Raw genomic sequence first — 26,723 nt, 5'->3', positions numbered from 1 at the left:
AATACCCTTATAGAAACAGGGGAGGGGGAATAGAACAAAGGATTACCTGGGAGAAAATGAAAAGGGGATACTGTTTGAAATGTAAATAAAAATATCAATTTTGAATATTTGTTTTAATATTAGACAGGTAAATCCTAACTGACATAAAACAAAATAATAAACAACAATGTGGAGGTTGTTATAGTTTTTACTTTGCTTTTGGTAGGGTTATATCCTTAGACAAAGAGCTATAGACAATTAATTTTTCATTTTTAAGTGTGCCAATAAATAAATAATAAAAAATTATATAAATGCCTAATACAATGCTGATGTAAAAAGACAAATGTTTAGTTTTAGCTAAATTTACTATCTCAGATAATCATGAAGAGAACACAGATTTGGGGCTGGAGAGATGGCTCAGTGGTTAAGAGCACTCACTGCTCTTCCAGAGGTCCTCAGTTCAATTCTCAGCAACCACATGGTGACTTACAACCATCTGTAATGAGATTCATTGCCCTCTTCTGGTGCGTCTGAAGACATTGATGGTGTGCTCATATAAATTAAATAAATAAATCTTTATAAAAAACAAAAGACAGAGTTTTTTGTGGAGTGTCATGTCATTTCAGGGACAAGTGCATTTCTTTATTCTTCAGGATGCATTTTTCATTATCATGGCAAGTCCGGAAGATGATGTGGTTTTGCTAGTCTGTGTGTATTCCATAAACTGTGGATCCCTTGGTTATTGTGAAGATTAGTTTATGAGGTTAAGTTGTTCATCCTCAAAAAAGAAATGTTTAAGAAGGGGACCATGAAACAGAAATTAATCCAGTCCATCTGTACAAGGCTTGAGCCCGACCTTTCTTTCTAACCTTAATTTCTTCTACATCCTTTGGCTCAAGCAGTCTTCTGGCAGTTCCAAGAAATGCTGGATACAGGACTATATACAAAGGCTCCACTATCTTAATATTTGCAATGCTTTTCTCTACTTCATTAAGCTCTCCATTCAAATGTCAACTCTTCTGGGCTTTTCATCACAGAATTAATTACTATACAATATTAACTTAGGCTTTTTTTTTTCCCATTGAGTTTATTGTCTTTTGTCAGCTGAGGATATAGGTTCCTTAAAGCAAGTCTTTTGACTCCTAGGCCTTCCAATATCTCCTCAGTGCCTCAAATAAACTTTAATACAGAGGTTATAACACAAAGATTCAAAAATATTTGTACATAAGTCTTTATGGGGTTGTAAGAGGTTTGGAATAGTGCATGAGTATGTTGCAGTCAAAGAAAAATATTAATTTTATAAAACTTGTAATAATATATATTATGAAACAATCTATTTTAACAATAAAATAGAATATGTATGCTTTCTATATGACTGTCACCAAAACCAATATTTAGAGTGAGAACTTTTTAAGTAAAATAGGACCTATTTTCTTCTAATGGTACCTGTAGAACAAATATTTTGCTTTCAAAATGAAATCATTGGTAAGTTTAAGTAGAACCGATGATATCTAAACCATTTCATTGACATATAATTATGACACTGAAACATTCTTCCTCCTTGGAATACCTCTGGCAAATACAAACAAAGAGGATAATTGCAAATACATAGATTCAAGACAACTGAAAACAAACAAGCTAACAGCAAAAGAAGCTCAATTAATGTTAAAGACCTCATAAAATTAGGGTAATCCTTCCAAGTTATTTCTTTTATTTTTACTTTGAGACATCTATAATCTTAAAGAACAATATTTCCTAGTATATGTTGTTGAATATATTTTGAGAAGTCCATTGGGCTCAAAGTTATAAATCAAAGCCTCATTTGGAATTTGTAACAATTATACAGTCTTAAATAACCAAAGGATTATTTGGCCTTTGAAGTTCTTTTCACTTAGTAAAACCATATACTCTGCTTTCTCAAGGAAGACACTGTTTTATGTATAGATAATCCAATGACATGCTTATTACCCCTTTTGTTACAGTAGAGTGTCCTTGTAACAATAAATTATAGGACAATTCATCTTTTTGCACCTTATTATTTTTTGAGAAAGATAGGCACTGATCTTTAGGTATGATGAAGCTCCCAGTTCCAATAGGATTTGATTTTAAAGAGAAGTTGCACTTTTAATAAATGAGAGAACACAGCAGACATTGATTGTTGCCTTGACCTCATTATGTTGATAAGGGCATTTCTGAATATTGTCTAAGTTAAGGTAATAAACACCCCAGGTAGAAGGTTAATGACACATTTAGCATCAGTGGGGTGCCAGACAGTTTTTCAGAGAAAAACCAGTTCAAGCTGGTAAACCTTCTGTCCTTTCCTTGTAGAACAAAAACTCATCATGTTTCTACAAACGGAATATAATTCAAAGAGGCAAACAGCATGCTGAGAATCCAGCAATTGGCTGACTACAATGTTTTTGCCAAAGAATAACAAACTTAAAATGTTGTCAAGTCATTTTTAGGCATCAATTTTCTATAATCTTTTGAACCTCCCGCTATGATTCCACTAAGCTACAACTCACTGCTGGCTAACACCAAAGACAGCATCATGACACATTTATGAACTGAGTCATTTCCCACATTCATTCTGCTAATGAGCAAAACTACTCATTATTTTTAAGCCTGATTATCAGTCTTTTATTTAATGAAAGCAGCAAATACTAATTCCTTTAAGCTTCTTTCTTACAAAATCATCCTTTGTGAAGACTAACAGCATCTATAGGCTGAAAATACATTACCTATTCAAAACTGGCAAGAGTTAATATAAATTTCTCAGTGATTCTATTAAATCTCTAATTCTGACATCAGGAAATTCAGCCTAATTACCAATCAGAATTTTCATAGTTAAAAATCACATTAATAATCAGTAGCTTTCCTATGCATAGGTTTTTAATTAATTAGTCAAAATACCATGAAGTATTCACTGAAAGCGACAAATTACAAATTGAAATTAAATGCCATGGCATCATGAAAGAGGAGAATAGTGGGCCCAGGATCTATTTGATAGAGGAGGAGCAAAGACAGTGACCCTAGGGCCTTCATATCCCCTTGATCCTAAGAACTACAGGTCAAAAATACAGGGTGAGCATACTCTATTTTACTGAGTATGTGGAGAATCCTTTTTCTTGTTACTACTCTCTAAACAATATATCACAATCCTTATATGTACAGCCATCCACGTTATAGTAGGCATCATAAGTAATCTCTAATGTGTTTTTTTTTTTTGGCAGGGTGGGGGGAGGAAAGGGTCTATTTGCATTACACTTCCACAGTGTTAGTTCATCATTGAAGGAAGTGAGAACAAGAAACTGAAATAAAGCAGGAACCTGGAGATAGGAGCTGATGCAGAGGTCATAGAGGGACACGGCTTACTAGTTTGCTCCTCATTGCTTGCTCAATATTTTATTCTTATAGAACCCAGAACCACCATCCCAAGGATGGCACCACCTACAAGGGGATGTCCCCTCCCCTATCAACCACAATAAGAAAGTACCCTACAGATGGGTCTTGGGAGGGCATATTCTCAATTGAAGATCCCTTCTTTCAGATAACTGTAGCTTCTGTCAAGTTGACATAAAACTAGGCAGCACAATTGACATCTAATGTGTTTTAGACTATTCATATAGACTAAGAGAGAAATATGTGTTATTTTACACGAGGAACTTGAGCATCCATAGATTTTGTTATCTGTAGGTATTGAGTCCTCAAAGCAACTCTCCATGGGATGAGAGACAACTCATACATTATCACAGGGAAGACCGCAACGTCACATCAGTCAAATGTAGTTAATATTCAGTCAGTAAAGGAAAAGAACAAAGAGTAAGAATGGCAGAAGTTAGGAAATGTGCAAGGGAGAAAGCATGCCCTGCTTGTAATTTAATGTACAGTTAGAAGCATCGTGATACCTAGGTGATATTTAGCTGACATTAATGTTTGGATTTCTGTAACAGGAGAGTATGGCGAGCCCAATGCATTATATTACTTTTGAGTGCTGGTGGACTCTTTATACTTGATGGTAGCATTATAGAAGGGTTTGTGAAGAAATCTGTAAAGTTTAAGTATTAAAAATAATTCTGGTTCCCAGCATGCATTCTGTAAAATCACTGCTTGATTCTTGAATGTACTACTCTGACAATGAAAAGGAAATCTTTACAATTATTATGAATAACGTAAAAGGTATTCTCGAAAAACTTAGGAGCATCTTGAATGACAAATCCAAATCTGAGAACATGGCTGTGATTGAACTAAACTAGTGAGGAGAGTAATTCGTGAGTATCAAAGTCTAAAAGGTAAACTGAATTAGTCTTTGGTGGGAGCATATGGATGCATAAGGCACTGAACTTAAAATATGAACCTAATTATTTTAGTTAGTTGCAAGAGCTATTAGCACTATCAAAGTCTTAAAATAATGAGCATTTTTTGTTGGTAATAACAAATTGAAGAGTTGGGTAATAAGTATCATTTGATTTTGATGTCTTTATACCCCCAGCATTTGAATCCTTCCTCATTTGTGCCAACACCATTTTTGTGAGCAGAATGAAGTCCCTTCTTTTCCTTCTAGGGTTTCTGCCTTCATCGTAATTCACAACACTATGAACATATTAATGTACATGTACACCTCTTTATTACAAAAGGGGAATTTTTGTAATAATTCCCTAATGAACTAATAAACTTTAAATGAAAATACCTTGATTAATAAGATGAGCTCAACTTAATAATCATCTTTAAATCAAACCTTTTTAGTTATTGTAAAGATGATCTCTTATGTACCAGGTGGAAGGGTCACCTGTCAATAAAAATCTGATGCCCAATATGCTGAGTCAGGATTATCAGGTGTGGCATATGGCAGAGAGGGTCATAGAGACAAAGCAGGAGGATTCACCAGCTTGCGTTGTAGGAAGTTAGATATATGACAGTGAAAAGAATTGTCTAGCCATGTTGTAGATATAGAATAGTCTAAACTTGTTAAATAAATTACAAGGTAGTGTAAACGAGCCTAGCATGTGGCCCAGGCATTTTTTAATAACTAGAAAGCCTCCAAGTCATTATTCAGGAACTGTGGCATGGTGGAAAAACCCACGGTTATAATCAGAAAGACCAGGAGAAATGGTGGAAGAAGTATTATCAATCACTGGAAAGGTTTTAGAATTGATCATGGAGAAAAATCTGAGTGACTCCCAGTGTTACACCTTTCCATTCTCCAATTAAATAAGAACCAATCAAAAATCCTGGGCAGAGTCATTACATCTGTACTAAAAGACCAGCGCTCAGGAAAGAGAGTGACATTTAGAATGTAGAAAAGTCAGCAATGACTTCACCCCTGGAGACTAAGAATGGGGTCATAGCTTTCCTAGCATCTGAATTTAGTCCAATGAGTTCCACGCTAGACAAAAAACTTACACATTTAAACATGCTAAATGTTTAGACACATGCACCTATAATCTTAGTACTAAGGAAATCAAGACAAAAAATCATGAATTCAAGGCCAGCTTAGTCTAAAAAGCAAGATTTTCTCTCAAATGAAATGCACAAGGGAAAAAAATTCACTGTGGCTATGTCAGTGATAGAAAACTAACATTATTTCTTATAATAAGGAACATATAGTGATCCTCCTGTCTTCAAAAGTTTTATATTCAATGAATTCCTCCAGATTTTAACTATGCTCATGCTTGACCGTGTCAGTGCTTTAAGGTGCATGGTTCAGGGACCAAAAATACCTTAGTCCTAGGAATCTCCAGTTGTCTATCAGTTATCTGCCTAATAGAAATGCAAATATACACAGAAGGCAATACAGTGGTATCTGAACAGAGACCTTGAATAACTACTGAACTCTCTCACCCATAGTTTTCCAAGAAGAAAACACTGATTTTTGTTTAAGTGGATTTTTGTAATTTTCTCATTTAAATGGATTTGCGGTAACCAAAACCACACTTCTGGCTGCCAGGAGAGCTTAGTGGGAACAAGCACCTGCTACCATCACTAAGAACCTGAGTTTGGTCTTCAGAACCTATGCTATGCAGGAAAAGAATCAACTCCCATAAGTTGTCGTCTACCTTCTGCATGCAGCATCAGGCACTTATTTTCAGCTTTGAGAAGAAAATAAAAAAGTGAAGACAAACCCATTAAATGAGATTGTCAACCCCAAATCTTATATAGTCATGCAAAGACTTACTAATATTTATGCATTTTTCTGTTCTAAACTTCGGGTCAGACTTTTTTTTTTGTGGAGCATGCTCCTATAGGAAGGCCTCAGAATCAAAACCTTGCTTCAAGGAATTTATGTTCTCTGCTGACCAAAAGTCAGTAGGTGCAAGGAACAACAACAAAACCTGTAAGATAATATTGTATAGTAATTAATTCTGTGGTGAAAACCTCACAAGAGTTCGTATTAGAATAAAAAGCTCAATGAAGTAGAGAGGACTGTTATAATTATTAGGTCGTGGTGTCTCTGGACACAGAAATCTCTCTAGCATTTCTCTAGAAGCTTCCAGTAGACTGCTTGGAACTATGAAAGTGGCATAAAATAGGGGTGGAATGAAAGATGGGCATCAAGCCCTGTGTGGGCAGGCTATATTAACTTCTGTTTTAGGACACCATTTTAATGTTTCTTAACTAACACTATGCTCTTATTAACTAGTCTTCTTCCCAAACTTCCATGAAGAAGCTAGGATTCCCTTCAATCTTTATGGCACTCATCCAAGTCTCTCTCTCTCTCTCTCTCTCTCTTTCTCTCTCTTTCTCTCACTGACAAAGACACACACACAAAGACACACACATACACAAACACACACATATTCACATATGCACACACACTCATACACACACAATTGGAATGAAAGTATGAAGGGAAATAAAATATCAAAACAAATAATTTACTCTCATTATGATGCTGAGGATTAGAGGTCTGAAAATGTTTTCCTTTTTTTGCAATATATTTGAGTTATTTAAATTCTATTCAACATGTTTAGCTTTTGTGATTATATAATAAGATTTGTTTTATATATGTGTTCATAAGTGTCCTAGCTAGGGTTTTACAACTGAGAACAGACAGTGTGACCAAGGCAACTCTTATAAGGACCACATTTAACTGGGGCTGGCTTATAGGTTCATAGGTTCATTCCAATTTCATCAAGGCTGGAACATGGCAGCATCCGGCAGATATGGTACAGAATGAGCTGAGAGGTCTACAACTTCAACTGAAGACTACTAGCAGAATACTGATTTCCAGGCAGCTAGGATGAGGGTCTTAAGTGCATCCCACAGTGACACACCTACTCAATTTTCCATAACTCTTTGAGCATCACCTATTTATTGTCATAACAAAAGATAATAAGGAATCCCAAGAAAGAACACAAATACATTCATAGAAAATGAGTAAAAAAATGTAATAATCTTTATCACCACTCTCCAAATTTAATATAGAGATTGTCTCCATCCATCTAATACTTAGAAAACCACTGAGTGTTCCTCTAATTTGATTAAAAGTGATACTAAAGATTAATTATGTAAACAAGGCATTAAATAAAATAATCCCTAATAATATATTATAATTATATTATTTGACTTATATGCATCTGTATCTAAAACAATGTGTAATTTAGGAAACACTTGCTCAATGTTGCAATATTTTCTCAAAAATGCAAAGCTAAAAAGTGAATTATTCTGTTATATTGTTAAGAAAATCCATGGTGTTATTTCAGTGGTTTCATGGGAGTCATTACAATTCATCAGAATATATTTTTATTGTTATTCATTTATTCAATCAAGAGAAATAAAATTTGAAGCTATGTTTCTTCAGTGTACCTTATAAGTGAATAATAAAGGTTTGATAAAATAAAGGTTTTGGTAGACTTTAATAAAAGCAAGTCCAACCCTGTATGCATTATTTCTGCAGTTGTTAAATCCCCACAGAGAAGTCTAAAACAGCTTTTCACCAAATGTCTGCTGTTCAAAAGCATTTGGGTGAGATGACTGAGTGAAGTGAAGAAAGCATTCTGTGTTATCAAACATATAAAGCAAAACAGTCCTGCTAATATAAGTGTGTGTGTGTGGAGGAGAGCATGAAATAGAGAGAAAACAAGATGCAGAGGGGAGGAGGAGAGAGGGAAGGATAGAGAGAGGAGAGATTCAGAGAGACTGAACTAAGCTCTCCTTAGTAAAGGAAAGGTGGTCTGTGGTTCATTGTAGCAAAAGTGTTTCTTGATTTCTGTACTGCAGTAGCAGTAGCTACTTTCTAGTCTGTATCTACTGAAGATAAGAAGTGCAAATCCTTGAGGCTGGTATAGGAAATGAGCCTAATGCCCCTGTCAAGGGTGATGACCCTCCAACTAGGGTATGCTTCAGGTAGAATGTTGGGGCATTATTTAAACCATCCAGTTGATAGTAAATTTCGTAAAAGCTCTATGTGACTACTGCAGAGAATATCCCAACCTTTTGATAAATGTTAAAATTGGTTGATAAATAGGATAAAATGAGTCCATGCCCTAGAATTAGCTCCATGAATAGAGATGCCCACTAACCAAAAGGATCAATTTTGGGTTTTGCTTGATTAGGTAATCAACTCTCATAGTGATTGATGCATCATAGATAAATCAGAAATGAATTGAATAATACATGAAGATGTATTTGCAAAGGTAATTACTTTGATTTATACTTTCTCATTTATAAATAGATGTTTTACCATAAATATGCTATATATTTATTTTCTAATTTTTAATATAGCTGTTGCAGTCCTTGAATTACCTGTGTGTATCTTAGTTCCTGGTTGGAAAGAGATATTTAAAACAAAAACAAACAAACAAAAAAACCTGCTGCAAGTAAATTTATTTGGAAATGCTTGAATTATTGTATGCCTGCTACTTCACACAATTCTAAAAATAATTCTAAAATCAAGGCTTATTGTTCAATTATGGAAAGTAATTATTCATATTGAACTCTAATCTTGTTCCTTCACCCTATATGAGAGAGATTCAATTAAGAGCGTTGCCTGTTGATCCCTGTGATTATGTGGTGCCCTGTTAGTGCTTTCTTTTTTTTTAGTAGCAGGGATGACAAAGTTTACTATTAATTTGTAAATGTGAATAATATCTTATCTCCTTCAATGCCTTAGTATTGCTTTTATGTTACTTTTGATATTTTTGTGGTATTTTGATTTTTTTTTGTATCAGCTATACAGGGCTATTTTAATTCATATATATATAACATTTAAATATATTCTTTTCACATTCCAGTAATCTTCCTTTACTCACCCAGTCCTGATTGTATTAGTTCCCTTTGTTCTCACAGACATAGACAAACATTTTCAGAACAAGACTCTCATTGTTCAGGAAATAGCAACAAACAATTCACTAACAAGACTTGGTGCCATTAAAACTTTATGTCCAACAAAGAAAAAAGTTAACTGAAGACAATACCTACAAGATGGGAGAAAAAAAAAACTCTGCTAGTTATACATCTAACAGGAGGTCAATATTTAGACTATAAAACAATAAGAAACTAGGTGCTGGAGAGATGTCTCAGCAGTTTAGAGAACTGACTGCTCTTCCAGGGGTCCTGAGTTCAATTCCCAGCAACTACATGGTGGCTCACAACCATCTGTAATGGGATCCGATGCCATTTTCTGGCGTGTCTGAAGACATCTACAGTGTTCTCATGCATCTAAAATGAATAAATAAATCTTTTAAAAAAGAAAAAAACACAACAAAAAACTATATAAGAAATCAAATAACATAATCAATGGATATGTTAATGGATTAATTAAATGAACAGATAATTCTGAAAAGAGGCAGTACAAATGGTCAATAAATATATGAAGAATATTTAACCTCAGTAGCCATCAGAGAAGTTCACATGACAACTTCTCTGAGATCCAACCTCATTCCAATCATAATGACAGCAATACAAAATAATAACAAATACCACTAAGAATACACATCAAATGGGACATTTAGTCACTGTTAGAATGTCAACAGATACAGTTTCTATGGAAATCAGTATGGAAGTTCCTAAAGGAAAAAAAAAAAAGACCGACTATATGACCTAGTTGTTCCTCTTCTCAGTATTTGCCTCAGAGAGTCAAAGTCAATGTATCAATTGTACATCCAGGTTTATCAGAACAGTATTTACAAAAGCTTTTATGGGACCAGTCTAGGCATCCAACAACAGAGAAATAGCTATGGAAAAATGGTTTATATATACAATGGACTTTTCTCAGCTATGAAAATACCAGGAGCATTGTCATTTGTAGGAAAATGGGTGTAATTGGAGATATTCATATGAAATGAATTCACTCTCAGAAGGACAAATAGTATTTATAAGTGCTAGATTTTAGATACATAATAAAATATAAGTGTTGATGATTTGATAATACAAGCAAAATGTTCCTGTTTCTTGAAAATAGAGAAACAATTTGAGTTAATAGACTGAAGGGAAATAAATAGTCTTGAATAGTAACCATTCTAATATCCAATCTCTGTGGCGTGTCTATAAACAGTAAGTATCACTTCATGATGTTCTGGTGTATTCCTCAGTAGACAAATGGTGCTTGATATTTCAGACAATAAGGGATTTATTTAATGAGTAACTCAAATATAAATTTCTGCTGTTACTGTCAAAATGATTTTAGGAACACAGTTAAAGAGGTAGCTCAATTTTGAAGAGTGTTTTGTTGTGAACAGGTGTTCAGTTCTCAGTGCCTGCGTTGTGTGACTCACAACTGCCCCTAGTTCCAGTTCCAGGTCATTTGATAACTTCATGGCATCTGCAGAAACTTGAATTCAACCCCTAAGGAGATGCACACATAAACATAAGGTCCAAAATAAAAGAATTTTTAAAAGAATTTTTATAAGATTTACTTTTTCTGAGTTTTGTAGAAAAAAGTATGTGTATAAACTGGGAGTTACTATCATTCTGAGTGAGGTAACCCAATCACAAAAGAACTCACATGATATGCACTCACTGATAAGTGGATATTAGCCCAGAAACTTAGAATACCCAAGATACAACTTGCAAAACACATGAAACTCAAGAAGAAGGAAGAGCAAAGTGTGGACAATTTGCCCTTTCTTAGAATTGGGAACAAAATACCCATGGAAGGAGTTACAGAGACAAAGTTTGGAGCTGAGACGAAAGGATGGACAATCCAGACACTGCTCCACCCGGGGGTCCATCCCATAATTAGCCACCAAATGCAGACACTATTGCATATGCCAGTAAGATTTTGCTGAAGTGACCCTGAGATATAGCTGTCTCTTATGAGGCTAAGCCAGTACCTGGCAAACACAGAAGTGGATGATCACAGTCAGCTATTGGATGGAACCCAGAGCCCCCCAAAGGAGGAGCTAGAGAAAGTACTCAAGGAGCTGAAGGGTTTCCAACCCTATAGGTGGAAAAACAATATTAACTAACCATTACCCCCAGAGCTCATGTCTCTAGCTGCATTTTTAGTAGAAGATGGCCTAGTTGGCCATCATTGTGAAGAGAGGCCCCTTGGTCTTGAAAACTTTATATGCCTCAGTACAGGGGAATGATAGGTCCAAGAAGTGGGAGTGGGTGGGTAGAGGAGAGGGGTGGGTGGGAAGGGTATAGGGGACTTTAGGGATAGCATTTGAAATGTAAATGAAGTAAATACCTAATAAAAAACTGGAGGAAAAAATAGAACTCTATTGTTTTTTCTGCTTGATAACCTGGTAACATCAGTTACTTTTTTATTCTCTGTGTTTGTGAGTTCATGTGTAAATATACACACAGTATGGATACTTGTGAACAGTAGAGGTCAACATCATGTATTTTCCCTCAGGATCTAGCTTCCTTAGTTTTGAAGAAAGGGTTCCTACTGGTATCTGGGGCTTAGTGATTATGCTTGCCTATATAGCCAGTGAGAATTAGGGATCCCCCTGTGCTTACAAGGTGAGACCACTGCTCCTGGAATTTTTTTATTAACCTGGAAGTAAGTGATAAAATGTAGGTTCTCAGGCTTATATGGTATGACAAGTGTGGTGTATGAATAACAGTGTTTCATATAGCCTCATATATTTGAATGTACAGTTGTCAAAGAATGACACTATTTGATAAGGATTAGGAAACATGGCCTTGCTGGAGTGAATGTGACAATATTGAAGAATGTATGCCACCAGGAGTGGGCTTTGAGGTTTAAAAGCCCACATAGGCTGAGTGTCTTACTCTGTCTCTTGGTAGATCAGATTGGAGCTCTCTGCTATTGCTCCAGTCCCATACATGTGACATACCCCCTCCCATGATGAAAATGAACTAAGCATCTGAATTATAAGCAAGCTCACGAGTAAATTATTTATTTTTTAAGATTGCCTTGGTCATGCTGTTGGTGTACAGCAATCGATCAGTGACTAATACAGATAGACTTTATTGTCTGAGTTATTTGCTTAAACAATTTTCTGATTTCTCTATCTCTGCAAGTAATAACTACATATAAACGTGTACCAAGGAGATGAATTCTGTTTATTATATTACATTTACCATATATGGAAACACTCTGGTTGTGAAAGCCAGTTTGAATTCCAGTCACCTTGTTTTAATCAATTTCAAAATGTCTACTCTAGAGCAGACTAACTACTGGCTGTATTTGGTTGGTACTGGCTGCCTAGTTACAGATATTTGTGAAATTTCATCTATGGGCTTTACATCAGAGTGCTTAGCTATTTTCTAAATGTGTAAATCTACTTGGCACTTAATTTAATGCTACAGAATTTGAGCACAAATATACATTGCACCATTACTAGAGGGATACCTAAGGCTTATTCAGCCAATTCAGTGAAGACCATGGGGTTTGTTCTCATGAGCTCGATGATACCCTGTCCTCTAATATGCCTGAATTTTTCCCTAAGGTTGATAGAATGAGGAAAGAAGTGCTATAAGATATGAGAATGAACAGACACAATCACATTGGGCTACATGGCTAATCAGTGAAATTAGGGTCCTTTTGAAGGGTGACTTGGTAGTTTGATTTTATTCTTCACATACATTTATCCGTGAAATTCATCAGCAAGAAAAATCTATACAGAGAAGCAGCCTCCTTTGATATATACTTTAAAATTTTAAATGCATAGAATTTTAGAACTTAATGAATTAGGCACCACTCAGAAAGGAACAGTAGGTTTTTGAAGATCAGTGGCAAAGCAAAGTGGACAGAGAAAAACCCAAGTAGTCTTAACATTGTCCATAGAAACATAGACAATTGAGGAAAGCTGGCATTTGCTATGGTCATTTTTCCCAGGGAAGAGCACACTAATTGGTTATCCAGTGCCAAAATGTCAGCCCTAAAACCATACATACAAGTAACATTATACAGACTGAATAGGTTATACTTAGGATTATATATGTAAGTATTATATATATATATATATATATATATATATATATATATATATACACATTCAATAACAATTAATGATAAAAGAGGCCATAAAGTTGAAAGAGACCAGAGACAGGTATGTGAGAAAGTTTGTGGGGAGGAAAGGAAAGGGTCAAAGGTTGTAATTATATTATAATCTCAAAAGTAAAATACAAATATTAAAATAGAACAACACAAAACAACAATGGAGGTCATTGGCCATTATTCATCATAAGATCAATGGTGAAGTTAGAACCAGAATCCACATATGTTGTGCATACTTTTGTTTTTATCTTTAATATTTTAATAGTCCCATACAAGCATTTTTTGCTTATTTTTGATATTTTTTCACTCAAACATTTATCATAGTCAGGCTGATGCTCTCTTTAAGAATCTGTACATACAGGAAATGTAACATTTTGACTTGTTACTTTGATTTGAATTTCTAACCATGAAAACAAATGTTTAAAATATTTAGTTAAAATTGAGCTTCAAAACACATTCATTTATCTCATAAATAGTGAGAAGATTTGACTGCTGGGAAAGATGCGAGTCTCCTGATCTACTAGTCAATGAAGCTATGCTAACACTGTGGCTAAATGGCGAACGCTAACCTTTCACATGCATATGTAACAAAAGCATCATCAGAAAAAAAATCTATAATACAAGCCACTTTTTTTAGTTATAAAATCTATATTAATTCAAAATGCTTTTGTAGTTCCTTTACTTTTACTAATTTTAATTAACGTCTGTAGTATGAGTAGAATAATATCTTTGATGTTATATTCTCTTATCTTTCTTGGTCTTATTTTATATAATGATTTTGTCTATGAGTTTGAATTAGACATAGATTTGATTCATTAGTAGCACATGCCTAATGGCCAGAATCTAAATTATATTGCTGCTGAGTTGAATTGTTGTAAACAAGTTTGTGCCAAATGTCGATTGATTATTCTAGGGCAGTGAATATATTTAAAAAGAGAAATTTGTAGTTGGTTTGCAGGTCTTTTTAGTCTCTGGCTAATGTAGATGAATTTATCTAAAAATACTAATTATGAAAATACAGTATCCTCTGAATAAAACACCATTATGTTGTTTTAATTTTCATGAAGAATTACATGGAGTAACTGAAATTTTATGTAAACAGGCCAATTTTTTTCTTCTGATGAAGTCTGAACCATCAATGGCTATGTCCTCGGTCCAAAATGAATAAACAAATCTAACCAACTATTGTTTACTATTTTTAATTATTTTCTTCATTTGGTGGATATTTTAAATAACTTGTAATAAAAATTCATACCTTTAGAAAACATTCTTTTCTTTTAAATTACACATACAAAGCATATCATTTTTCTAAGAGTTGGAAAGTGTTATGAATTATTAAGTTCAAGATTAATTTAATTTCATAGTATTTGTATTTAACATTTAGCTGAATATTGCTGGTATTATAGTGATCATAGAATTCTTTGTACATATCATCTGAAGACTTTAAGAAACAAAGCCATTTTTATAATATACATGCATTTTACTCACACAATCATCTAGTATATCCACTCTACCCTCCATCTCTCTATCCACCACACATCTCACCTAGTCAATTTTCTCTTACCCATTTCTGTTTTCCAATCTTCTCTGCTGAATACTGGACTTGTTAGAATTCTTTATCATTTAGTGACATTATCTTTTATAAGAATTGGCAAAGATTTTAAACCCTGCTACAGATTTTGCCTTTAAAGTTGCTTAGCTTCTTAAAAAAAATAGTATTATAATATGCAAACTTTCAGACTCTGAGAACAAAGGAATTTATGCGGCATTCTATGTTTCTTGTTGTCAGCATGGTGGGATTCCAATACATAGTTTAGTTTCTGTAGGTATTACATGAGAGTATCTAGGGAAAATTGGTTGAGGAATTCATGTTTAAAAAAATGTTATAGATATATTTAGTTTTTACCCAGTGGAAGGCCTTTCTAACTTGTTATATCTTCTTCATTTTCTTTCTTCAATTACTTGAAGTTCTCCTCATACAGGTCTTTATTTCAAATTGAAGTAGTGTGGATTATCAGGCACACAGTTAGAAAGTGGCACGTAAGCAGAACTTTATGGACCAGTTATGAAAGGCTGCACCTGGCCATGAGTTATGATATAACTCCTCCCAATTTTAATCTCTCTATGTTTGAATCTTATCCCCCACTTTTTTTAGTTAGGCATAAAGATTTGTTGATTTTGATTTTATTTTCAAAATACTCTTTAAAAAAATCAACTCTTTTATTGGATTTCTGCCTTCAATTGCCTGTGAGTCTGTTATTATCTTTTATTGTTTTTATATTTGGGCCATTTGTGATTTCTTTGAGTATAGCATTATATTATTTGATGTCTATATAATTGATATCTTCAATTATTCTCACCGTTGACATAGCTGTGTCTCAATTTTCTTTTTTGTTTTTAATTTTAATGTGCTATCTTCTGTGATTGTCCATGAATATCCTGTTTTTATTTTACATTATGCAAGTTTTCTAGATTTATTTTATTATAGTATCCCAGGTATACGACTGTGTTAGAATATATATTTCTTATTATTTCAGTATTGTTTAGTGGGTTATCCATTGTTTTGTAATTTAACATTTATCCTACACATTGCTTATATAGCCTTAAAATAATATGTATTCTGATGGTATTGTACTTAAGATTTTGATTATGTTCATCAGGGCCAATTGGTCTATTGTAGGATTGGCTATTTCTTAAGCAAGTGAGGTACCAGTGAACTATGCTCATAACTAGAATTAGTACCATTCGCATTTGTCTTCCTTAACATATTGGGGAAATGTGGTGACTGTGGGAGTAATGTAGAACTTTATGTTTTTCTAAGATTGTACCTTATGTTGACACTGGACAAAAGAATGCTTATTTATCAGAACTGAACCAATACAGATATAGATAAAGCCAACCATTGGACTGAGCTTGGTATCCAATGGAAGAGCTTTAGGGGAAGGACTGAAGGATCTGAAGGGGATTGCAACCCCATAAGAAGAACAATATCAAATAACTTGACCACCCAGAGTTCCTAGAGACTAAACCACAAACCAAAGAATACACATGGAGGAATCCATGGCTCCAGCCATAGATGAATCAGAGGATGACCTTATCTGACATCAGTGGGAAGAGAGGCCCTTGGTCCTCTGGAGGCCTGATGCCCCATTATAGGGGGATACTAGAGGGATGAGGCAGGAATGGGTGAATGAGTGGAAGAGCACCCTCATAGAGGCAAATGGGAGGGAAAGGGGGGGTAGAGAATTGGTGGAAGGATAGCCAGGAAGGTGGATATCATTTGAAATATAAACAAATAAAATGATTAATAAAAACTTATGAAAAAGTGCTTATTTTTTTATATTCTTTAAAATTTGACATATCTTTATGGTATTGCTGTGTATGTATTATCTGGCCAGTAGCAGTTCATCTTTAAAGTGTCATAAAATTTTCCAGAATTATATTTATCCTTTTGAAAATGTTTTGTGGATTTTTAAACAAATCTTATTAAATATGGTTTGGCAAGGATTTCTGCGACTATAATGCTTTGATATAATATATACTTAATAAACTTTGAATGTTTGAGCACTACTACACAGACTAACACAATGGTATCAACAAACATGGCAAGAAATATAAAATGAATATTCACAGATATGTATGTAATTACATCTATAGATATGCTTGCAAAGGTATTTCAAGCATGTACATATTGTATGTGTTACACTGAGATGTAATATTTTCCCCTTTTGAGACACTTGACTCAACTAGAGAGCCTTGTTTTCATTTATGCTCTATTCACATAGTAAAGCAAAAATTGTAAAATGCAAACATGATATAAAATATGTACCATAGCTAGAATAAAGAAAAAGAGAATAAGTCAAGTTGGGAAGTTTGGTCACCCTTCCTAAGAATTCTCAGAGTACATTTTTATTTGGCTTTTGTAGGAACAAATACAAATGTGACATCTCTTTTTTTTATTTTTTATTATTTATTTTCTTTATATACATTTCAAATGCTATCCTGAAAGTTCTCTATATCCTCCCTCTACCCTGTTCCCCTTCCCACCCACTCCCACTTCTTGGCTCTGGCATTCCTCTGTACTGCAGCATATAAAGTTTGCAAAACCAAGGGGCCTCTCTTCCCAGTCAGTGATGGCCAACTAGGCCATCTTCTGCTACATATGCAGCTAGAGATACGAGCTCTGGGGTTACTGGTTAGTTCATATTGTTGGTCCACCTATAGGGTTACAGACCCCTTCAGCTCCTTGGGTGCTTTCTCTAGCTTCTCCATTGGGAGCCCTGTGTTCCATTTTATAGATGACTGTGAGCATCCACTTCTGTATTTGCCAGGCACTGGCATAGCCTCTTATGAGACAGCTATAACAGGGTCCCTTCAGCAAAATCTTTCTGGCATTGTGCAATAGTGTCTGGGATTGGTGAGTGATTATGGGATGGATCCCCAGGTGGGGTAGTCTCTGGATAGTCCATCCTTTCATCTTAGCTCCAAACTTTGTCTCTGTAAATCCTTTCGTGGGTATTTTGTTCCCTATTATATCACTTATTCATTTTAAGCATCATAGCTGACATTTCTAAGAGGAAGATAGCTCAGAAAAATATTACATCAATTATTTTGTATTAAAAGTTTCAAGTAACATGGCTTTCTAAAATGACCAATAGAATCAGGGAATCTTGCTTGTTTTATGATTACATTCAAGCTGGGTGATGGTGCACAGCTTCTGGAACTTATGAGGCAGAGTCAGGGATAGCTCTGAGTTCTAGATCAGTATGGTCTACAGAGCAAGATCTAGTACAGCCAGAGCTACACAGAGAAACCCTGTCTCAAACAAACAAACCAAATCAACCAAACAACAACAAAAAATCCCACAAAACAAGTTCAATGAATAATGGACAGTTGTGTAGCAAAAATGGTTGGGTAAAGTTTAAAATTTATACTTTTGCTGATGGTATATGCCCAATGGTTTGTGTGGTTCTCTACCTATGAGTTGCAATTCTTTTCTGTGTCACATATGAGATCCTGTCTTGAAAAACCAAAACCAACCAACCAAACAAAAACAAAAACAAAAAACCAAAAAAATCTTTATGCATCATAACAGTAGTAAATTTGGCAGTTAGGACGTATTAACGAAATGGTGTTATGGTTGGAGGTCACCACAACAGGGGACCTGTATTAAAGCATTTCAGTATTAGGAAGGTTGAAAAGTTGTTCCTGAACTGTATGAATATATTTTTATTCTTCTCAAGGGTGGGGCAGGATCACTACAAGAAATGGGTCTTAGCAATATGGGTTCTAGAATCTGTGATATACATTTGGGTTTATTCTGGGTTCTAAGACTCAGTTCTGTGAATCAGAAGGGTAGGAAAGTCAAATGGAGAGCAGGATGAGGAAGTGCTCCCTGGGCTGTCTTGAAGCCTTGCTGAGGCTTCCAGCATGCCCAGGATGTTATTTCAGGCATTCATATTGGCTCTGCACTCTCTGAGTTTCATATTCAAGTAGGAAAGGGCCTGAGAAGATCAATCCATTCTTTTATCATTAATTAGTACCATAGATGGATTGTTTAGTTATCACTTAAAATCAACGAGACTTTGGTAAGGAAAAGACAAAATTTTAAAGGGATATGAGGTCTTAATATTAACAAAAACTTTAAAAACTTTTACAGTTCTGCTAGCCCTTCCTGTGGAATATGGTCAGATTGTCTTGAATAATTTAAATTGCACGGAGTATAATTGCACATCTGAATTATTTCAGAGTAAATAGACCAATACAAATATTGTTTGTCAGAGCCCCATTCATTCTTGGTAAACCTCAAAGCCAACTGGTAAAAGACTACATTTTCTCTTTGAGTAGTCTTAGCTCTGACAACCTCTTAAAAATCTACCAGCACCACCTAGATATATCAAAAGACTGTACAGATGAGAGAAAATGAGTTTCACATGTAAAATGAGTGAAGATAGGTTCTTGATCTGTTCTACTTTCCAATCTCATTGAACACCACCAAAGGACGTGTATTAGTAATGAAAGTGAATGAGGAACCCAGACCTGGAGGAACAGAGACAGAGACAGATGAAACGGAGAGAGCAGGCTGGGTGTTTTGGACATTGGGTCTGAATGCTAGGGGCATAGTTTCTCAATCTAGCTCTCAGTGTTACAGAATTTTCATAACTATTGAAATTAGGTACTTACTATACCTAAAAGAACTTCTTAACTCTGCAAAGCTATAATTACAAATATGTTAAATACATGTACTATTATTGACAATGTCAAGTTTCCATTTATGACCAAACATACTGTGTCCCCCATATAATTCTCTCTCTCTCTCTCCCTCTCCCTCTCTCTCTTCAAGAGTTTTCTTTCTTTTTCTTAAAGAGTTACACATTTCTATTTGTTCTGTGAAAAGCAGAAGGTACATTTTTGTGGTCATATAGTTTCCCTGTGATAATCATTTGTAGAAAAGTAAAATGTCCTCTCAATCATTGATTGATTCAATGGCTCCTGTGGACACCTTCTCTATGAAGAAGAAACTTGCAGGGCATGATGGGAACAAGTCAGTACTGGACCTCTTCATCTAGTTTTCTTCAGTTTGACATTAGAGAACACTTATTTTTAAATTATATACTTTTCCTAAAGTTTCAATTTATAGTATAATTACATAATTTCCCCCTCCTTCTTCCTTCTCTCTCTAAATCAAACCGACCTATATATCTCTTCAAGCTCTTGTGGCCATTTTTTATTAATTACACACACACACACACACACACACACACACACACGAGAGAGAGAGAGAAAGAGAGAGAGAGAGAGAGAGAGAGAGAGAGAGAGAGAGAGAGAGAGAGAGAGAGACACTCCTAANAGAGAGAGAGAGAGAGAGAGAGAGAGAGAGAGAGAGAGAGAGAGAGAGAGACACTCCTAAATACATCACTATAACTTGTTTAGTTTGTATAATGTTAACTCCAGATTTATTTTCAGAGGTGGCGGTTTGGTATTGGATAATCTACTGATGTGCTGTTTTCTGGGAATGAGAAAGCAAATAGAATGGTGAAATACAGGGCATTTTTTAAAAACTTCTATTTATCTTGAGCTTATATATTTGAAATCTTTTAACATGATAAATCTATTTACTCATGATATTGAGAAGCAGGCAAATGCAGATCATTGCAAATGTCTTTCTATTTGCATTATTGTGGTATCTCTCCACTAGAAATGTACTTTGGGCTATCACTTCTCAAAAATGTGCTGTAGGGAATCTATAGAAAAACAAGATCTGTCAATTGCTGATATATATGATCAACTTTAAAGAAGCATCCTGCCAATGTAAAGAAGAGCTTACACTTCCCCATGCCACAGAAGACTTACACATATTATTATCTAAAGTCAAATGCCTTCTAGAATATTATGCTGATTGAGCGTTACCACTGCAGACAACAGAGAGACAAATGTCCACATCAAACCTTTAAGTGCTGTCAGATACACTAAAGATCTTTCACACATCTTGGTATATGAGCCAAGCTCACATATATTTACCTCCACTTAACGATCTGAGAATCGTACCACAAGATTAGTTTAAAGTAGAAATAATTAGAGGAGATATGAACATTTAAAATGCCTATCAGCAAGATGCAGAAAGATACAGAGGAGGAGAACAGATGAGGAGAACAAAGAAAAACAAACTACATGTGAAAATGCCTCAATAAAACCTTTTACTCTGTAAGATAACTAAAAATCCCCTAATACTGTAGACAATTAAAATTCTATAAATTCTATAATCATTAGCACCCCAAAGTTCAAAAAGATATAGAAATAATTTTTGGAACTCAAACCAATATCAAATTCTTGTAACCTATCATATTAGGATTTATTATTTTTTAAGGGAATGTGATGAAATTATATGATTATTAATCAGAAAATTGTAAATTAAACAGCTCATCAAGCTATCCAAATACACAAGCAGAAAAAATTATAAGGGTAAAATTATACACACACACATATGAACATACACACAGTACACCTAAATTATCCTTAAAAATCCTATTAGAACAACTGAAAATTTCTTATGCAGTTCACAGGCTAAAGAGATGAATTAGCATTGCTTGGCTTGAAATGCAACAGCATAATTCAGGAGAATTGGAGCTTTTAGAAGTGACATAAATCAATGAACGTACTTACTAAGGATTATCTATGGGCAGGAAACAATCAATGAGTTTGGTGGAATTGTTTTTTGAAAGCACAGCACCTTTCTTAATTTATACTATAATATCAGTGTCTTTGATAAAAGAGATTTTAGAGAATGCATTTTGCTCGCATCTTTGTTCTTTAGCTGAGAGAAGAGAAAATAGCAAACAATTATTCTATTTCTAGACCTAAAATGTGTAAGGTGCAGAAAGACTTCAATAAAAGTCTTTGTTAACTCTTCTTTCTTATAATTCTTTTCTTGTTAGATGATTTTTTTAACAGAAAATTGATTTTGGCTGACCTTGTTGTAGAGTTAGGCCACTAAAAGTGGGTTCCTGGGGGGTTACAGGATTCCCACGGAGGAAAGGAGGATTAAAAGAAAATTATCCCCTGCCAGGAAAAAACACTGCAATATCAGCGTGTCCTATTTGACACCTTGATATTTGACAGTCATTGCTGACTTCTAGAGTTTTCCTCTATTCTCATATTTAATCAACATCTGCTCCCCTCAAACCCCTTTAACTCACATCTGTATATATCTGTGTGTTTCTGTGTTCAGACACATATGGGATAATAGTTCACTCAATCCTCAGATTATCCTCCAACATTTATAAGGAAATTCAGCCTCATTTATTTAAACCATTGTGAAAAAGTAACAATAGTAGCATTGTAACGTTTCTTAGTTCTAGCTGTCGCCATTAAATATCATTGCTCAATAGTTTACTTCAGAATATACTTGGTCACAAAACGATTTTAAAAGTCAAGAATTGTAAAGGAGTATATCTGAAACTTCATTTCTCTTCCTAATAGCATCTGGGTGATTGGGACTTATGAAAATATTTTCTCTCTTCCTTATCTAAGCACACCTTGTGTCCTGTCTCTATATTGAGAGGACATTTTTTTCTGATGTTGCATTCTCTTCATGGCTGCCTTTGGATAAGGATTCTTACAGTACCATCATCTGAACAGTCAGACTTTCTCAGTGGGGATTGGATCATCCAGAGTAAGTAATATTTGGAAACTATAAATACTATACAATGCATGGTCCAGTTTCAGATGGTACACAGTGTCACTTCCATAACATCCTATCAATCAAAGAAGGCTCCAGTGCAGCCTATACTCTAGATAAAAGCAAGAAACTTCATTTATTAATAGGGAGGATAGCCAAGAGTTCACAGCGATCTTAATCTGCAACCCTGATGTTCCAACCCTTGCTCTTCTTGAAAATCTTCTAGTTTCCTTGAAGGGGCATTTTTAAACATGTAACTTCTTCTATGGAGTCACATTGGCTGAATTTTGTATTATAGTTTCTCTATAGATCTTTCCATACTTAACATATTTAAAATTCCAAAGTCTTTTAGTAAAACAGGGCTACACACATGTGTCATATTTATATTATTCACTCATCAGGTTACAGACATCTAGGCAGTTTCCAATTTCTGGTTGTTATGACTACAGCATCAATGAACATGGATGAACAAATGTATCTTTAATGAGATAGAGTCCTTTGGGTATATGTTCAAAAGTGGGCATCGCTGCATCTTGAGGTAGATATATTCCCTGCTTCCCCAGGAACTACCACATTGGCCTTGCCAAAACTATTACTCCCAATAGTAGTTAATATATGTTTCTATTTCTAACATCCTGACATGCTTGCACTATCATTTGCTTTATTGATTGTAGCTATTCTGACTGAGGTAAGATGAAATATCAAAATAGTTTTAATTTATGTTTCCCTGAAGGTAAAAGATGTTAAACATTTCATTCATGTTTCATCTTTTGAGAATTCTTTGCTTAGTTCTGCTCCCCATTTTTAGGTGGGTTGTTTCCTTGATGTTCAATCTTGTTAGTTCTTTGTATATCCCAGGTACTAATGCTCTATCAAATTTATAATTCATATACATTTTAAGCTTTTGTAGACTTCTGTTTTGCTCAAATGATGGTGCTCTTTGCCATACAGAAATTTGCAGGTTCATGAGATCCAATTTATTAATATTATTGAAGAAGGGAAAACCAGAAATCACACACACAATTACATCTCTCACCAGAAAATAAATGTAGGAAATTTTAACATTTTATTTGCATTTTTTCCTCTCCACATCCCCAAATCCCATTTTCTGTAATAAATGACTCTTTTAACTTAAAAACTCTTGTCTATAGAATGTATTTAAAATATTACTCATTAACTTGGATACATGGAGCCTTCAGAGACTGAACCATCATCCAAGTAACATACAGGAGCTGGCCCTAGGACTTCCCACACATATGTAGCAGATGTGCAGCTGGACTTCATCTGGGTCCTGAAAAACGGGAATAGTTTATATCCTTAAAGCAGTTGTATGTTCATGAGATAGGTTCTTCTAGCTGGGCTGTCTTGTCTATCCTCAGTGGGAAAGGATGCTCCTAGCCTCACAGAGACTTGATATGCTAGGGCAAGGGAATATCCACACAACCTCTGACTGCTCAGAGGAGAAGGGGAGGGGAATGGTGATATGAGAAAGAATTGTGGAAGGAGATGACTGGGAGGGGGCTGTGAGCAAGATGTAAAGTGAATAACTAAAAGTAAGTAAATAAACAAATACATGAATGTTTTTGACACATTTTTAACCTTAGCTTGACTGAGTTGAGTGATACACACATAGCTGGTAAAAGAATGTTTCTTGGTTGTGGTGGATTTGGTTTAACTCTTGTATTATGTTATTTGAGTTCCCAAAATTGCATGATAATCTGCATGTAAGACACTGTCAAGCCCCTACCCCCAGTTGGTTTTGATTGGTAAATTAAATTGCCATTGGACAATGGCTGGGCAGATAAACAGAGGTGGGATTTTAGGTTTTGTGGGCAAGGGGGCTGAGAGAGGAAGGAGGGTTTAGAATTACCATACTAGGAAAGGAGAAGGACCAGGACTGAAGAGTGTAGAAGAATGAGCATAGCAATCATGTAAATCATGATTCCATAGAGTCATGGAAGAGTGGCCCCAGCTCTTTTCTTTACTGGGTCTAGAGCAACAATTATGGAATATAGATTTTAGTAAGTAATAATTCAGTAATATCAGAGGGGAGTTGTTAGCCACATGAATGTTTAGGGGTGGCCCAGCCATTGAGATCATTAAGGAATAGTAAATATAAGGCTATGTGTGTATGTCTTTCATTCTGGAATCCAGAACATTGTGGCAGGTAGCAAGGAACTACACTACTGCCGCTGGGATGTTTTGAGTGGGATTAATCATCTACCTCAACACTTGGCGTACACTTGAGAAGGTTTTATGATAGAGACAGGCACCCATAAAATGTCATCAATATGACTGCATAAATATGAGGTGAACAAGGACAATGACAATTGACATGCTAAATGGATGGGTAAAAGACCAAGAGACCTCAACTTACAACAAAGAACTACAGACAACGAACTGGGAGGTGAGAGTGGGAGAAATAGTCTTGCCAATGGAACAGCATACCAACTGGTAATCCAGTACCAAATCGTCAGCCTTAAAAACATACATATAACTAACATTATAAAAGAGTGATCAGCTTGCATTAATGTATATATATATATATATATATATACACATACATATACACATACATATATATATATATACACACACACACACACACATATATATAATGGTTATATATATAATAGTTATATATAAATATATGTTATATATGCATATATTATATATAATGGTTATATATAATATAATATATAATAATATAATATATTATGAAAATAGAGGCCATGCATTTGAAGAAGAGAAAGAATAATATCTGGTAGGGTTTATAGACAGAAAAGGCAAAAATGAAATAATAAAATTATAATTTCAAAACATAAAACAAGTAATAAAACAATATGTAGATTAAAGAAGAGCTATCCTGAATGTGGGTAAGGACCATGCAATGGACCCAGGGTATAAATAGAACAAAAAAATCATAGAAGTGTTTCAACTGGTCTCTCACAGAGCTTGCACAACCTTCTTGGCTCTTAGTCACCAGCACTTCTGCTTTTCTGGCTATTGTATTGCAAGGCTTGTGTCAGTAGTTCAGCTTCACTGGTTATTGGGTATTCAGACTAAGTCTCTAGCATCCTTATTCACTTAAGTATGTAAGTTTATATGTATGTATATATGCCACCTCTCTCTACCTGTCTACTTGTCTGTCATCTAACATCTTTCCTTCACCTCTCCAGGCTTGACACATGTGTAAAGTTTAATATGTGCTATACTGAATATGTGAAAGTGCACTTTGTTTAGATTTGTCCAGGCTATGAACTATCTACAAGTCATTATTTTCAGTCTTGTGCCCATTGGACCCAGTATGAATATGGAACTAAATTCTATACATTTTATATGTAATTAATAAATATTTGTTTGTGTTCCCAAAGGACTCTAGGTTCCAAAAGGTATGGATAAGAATAAAATTCATTTTTCCCCTAGAATAAATGAGTCGTCTCTCCTATTTTTTTAAATTTTATTTTATTAGATATTTTCTTTATTTAAATTTCAAATGCTATCCTGAAAGTTACCTATACCCTCCTGTCACCCTGCTCCCCTACCCACCCACTCCCACTTTTTGGCCCTGTCATTCCCCTGTACTACTGGCTTTCTCCTCTTTTTTTTTTTTTTTTTTTTTTTGAGACAGGGTTTCTCTGTATAGCCCTGGCTGTCCTGGAACTCACTTTGTAGACCAGGCTAGCCTAGAACGCAGAAATCCACCTGCCTCTGCCTCCCAAGTGCTGGGATTAAAGACGTGCACCACCATCGCCCGACTTCTCTCTGCTTTTAATTGAATCTTCATTTAGCATCTCAACCTACTATGCTTCCATCCATATCTTGTACTTGTTTGTTTGTGTTCAGCTCAGGATTTATCTTCTCTCATAATACGTGATGTTCTGCATAGATGCCACCTATAGTGGGTGCCACTTTTCTACATCAATTAACTTAATTAAGAACACTCCTAATCATCCACGAAACCCAGACACTATTACATATGTTAGAAAGATTTTGCTGAAGGGATCCTGTTATAGCTGTCTCGTATGAGGCTATGCCAGTGCCTCACAAATACAGAACTGGATGCTCTCAGTCATGTATAAGATGGAACACAGGGCCCCCAATGGAGAAGCTAGAGAAAGCACCCAAGGAGTTGAAGGGGTCTGCAACTCT

Source organism: Mus caroli, chromosome 5 (genome assembly GCF_900094665.2).
Source record: "Mus caroli chromosome 5, CAROLI_EIJ_v1.1, whole genome shotgun sequence".
Taxonomy (NCBI): domain Eukaryota; kingdom Metazoa; phylum Chordata; class Mammalia; order Rodentia; family Muridae; genus Mus; species Mus caroli.
This window is presented reverse-complemented; position numbering follows the sequence as displayed.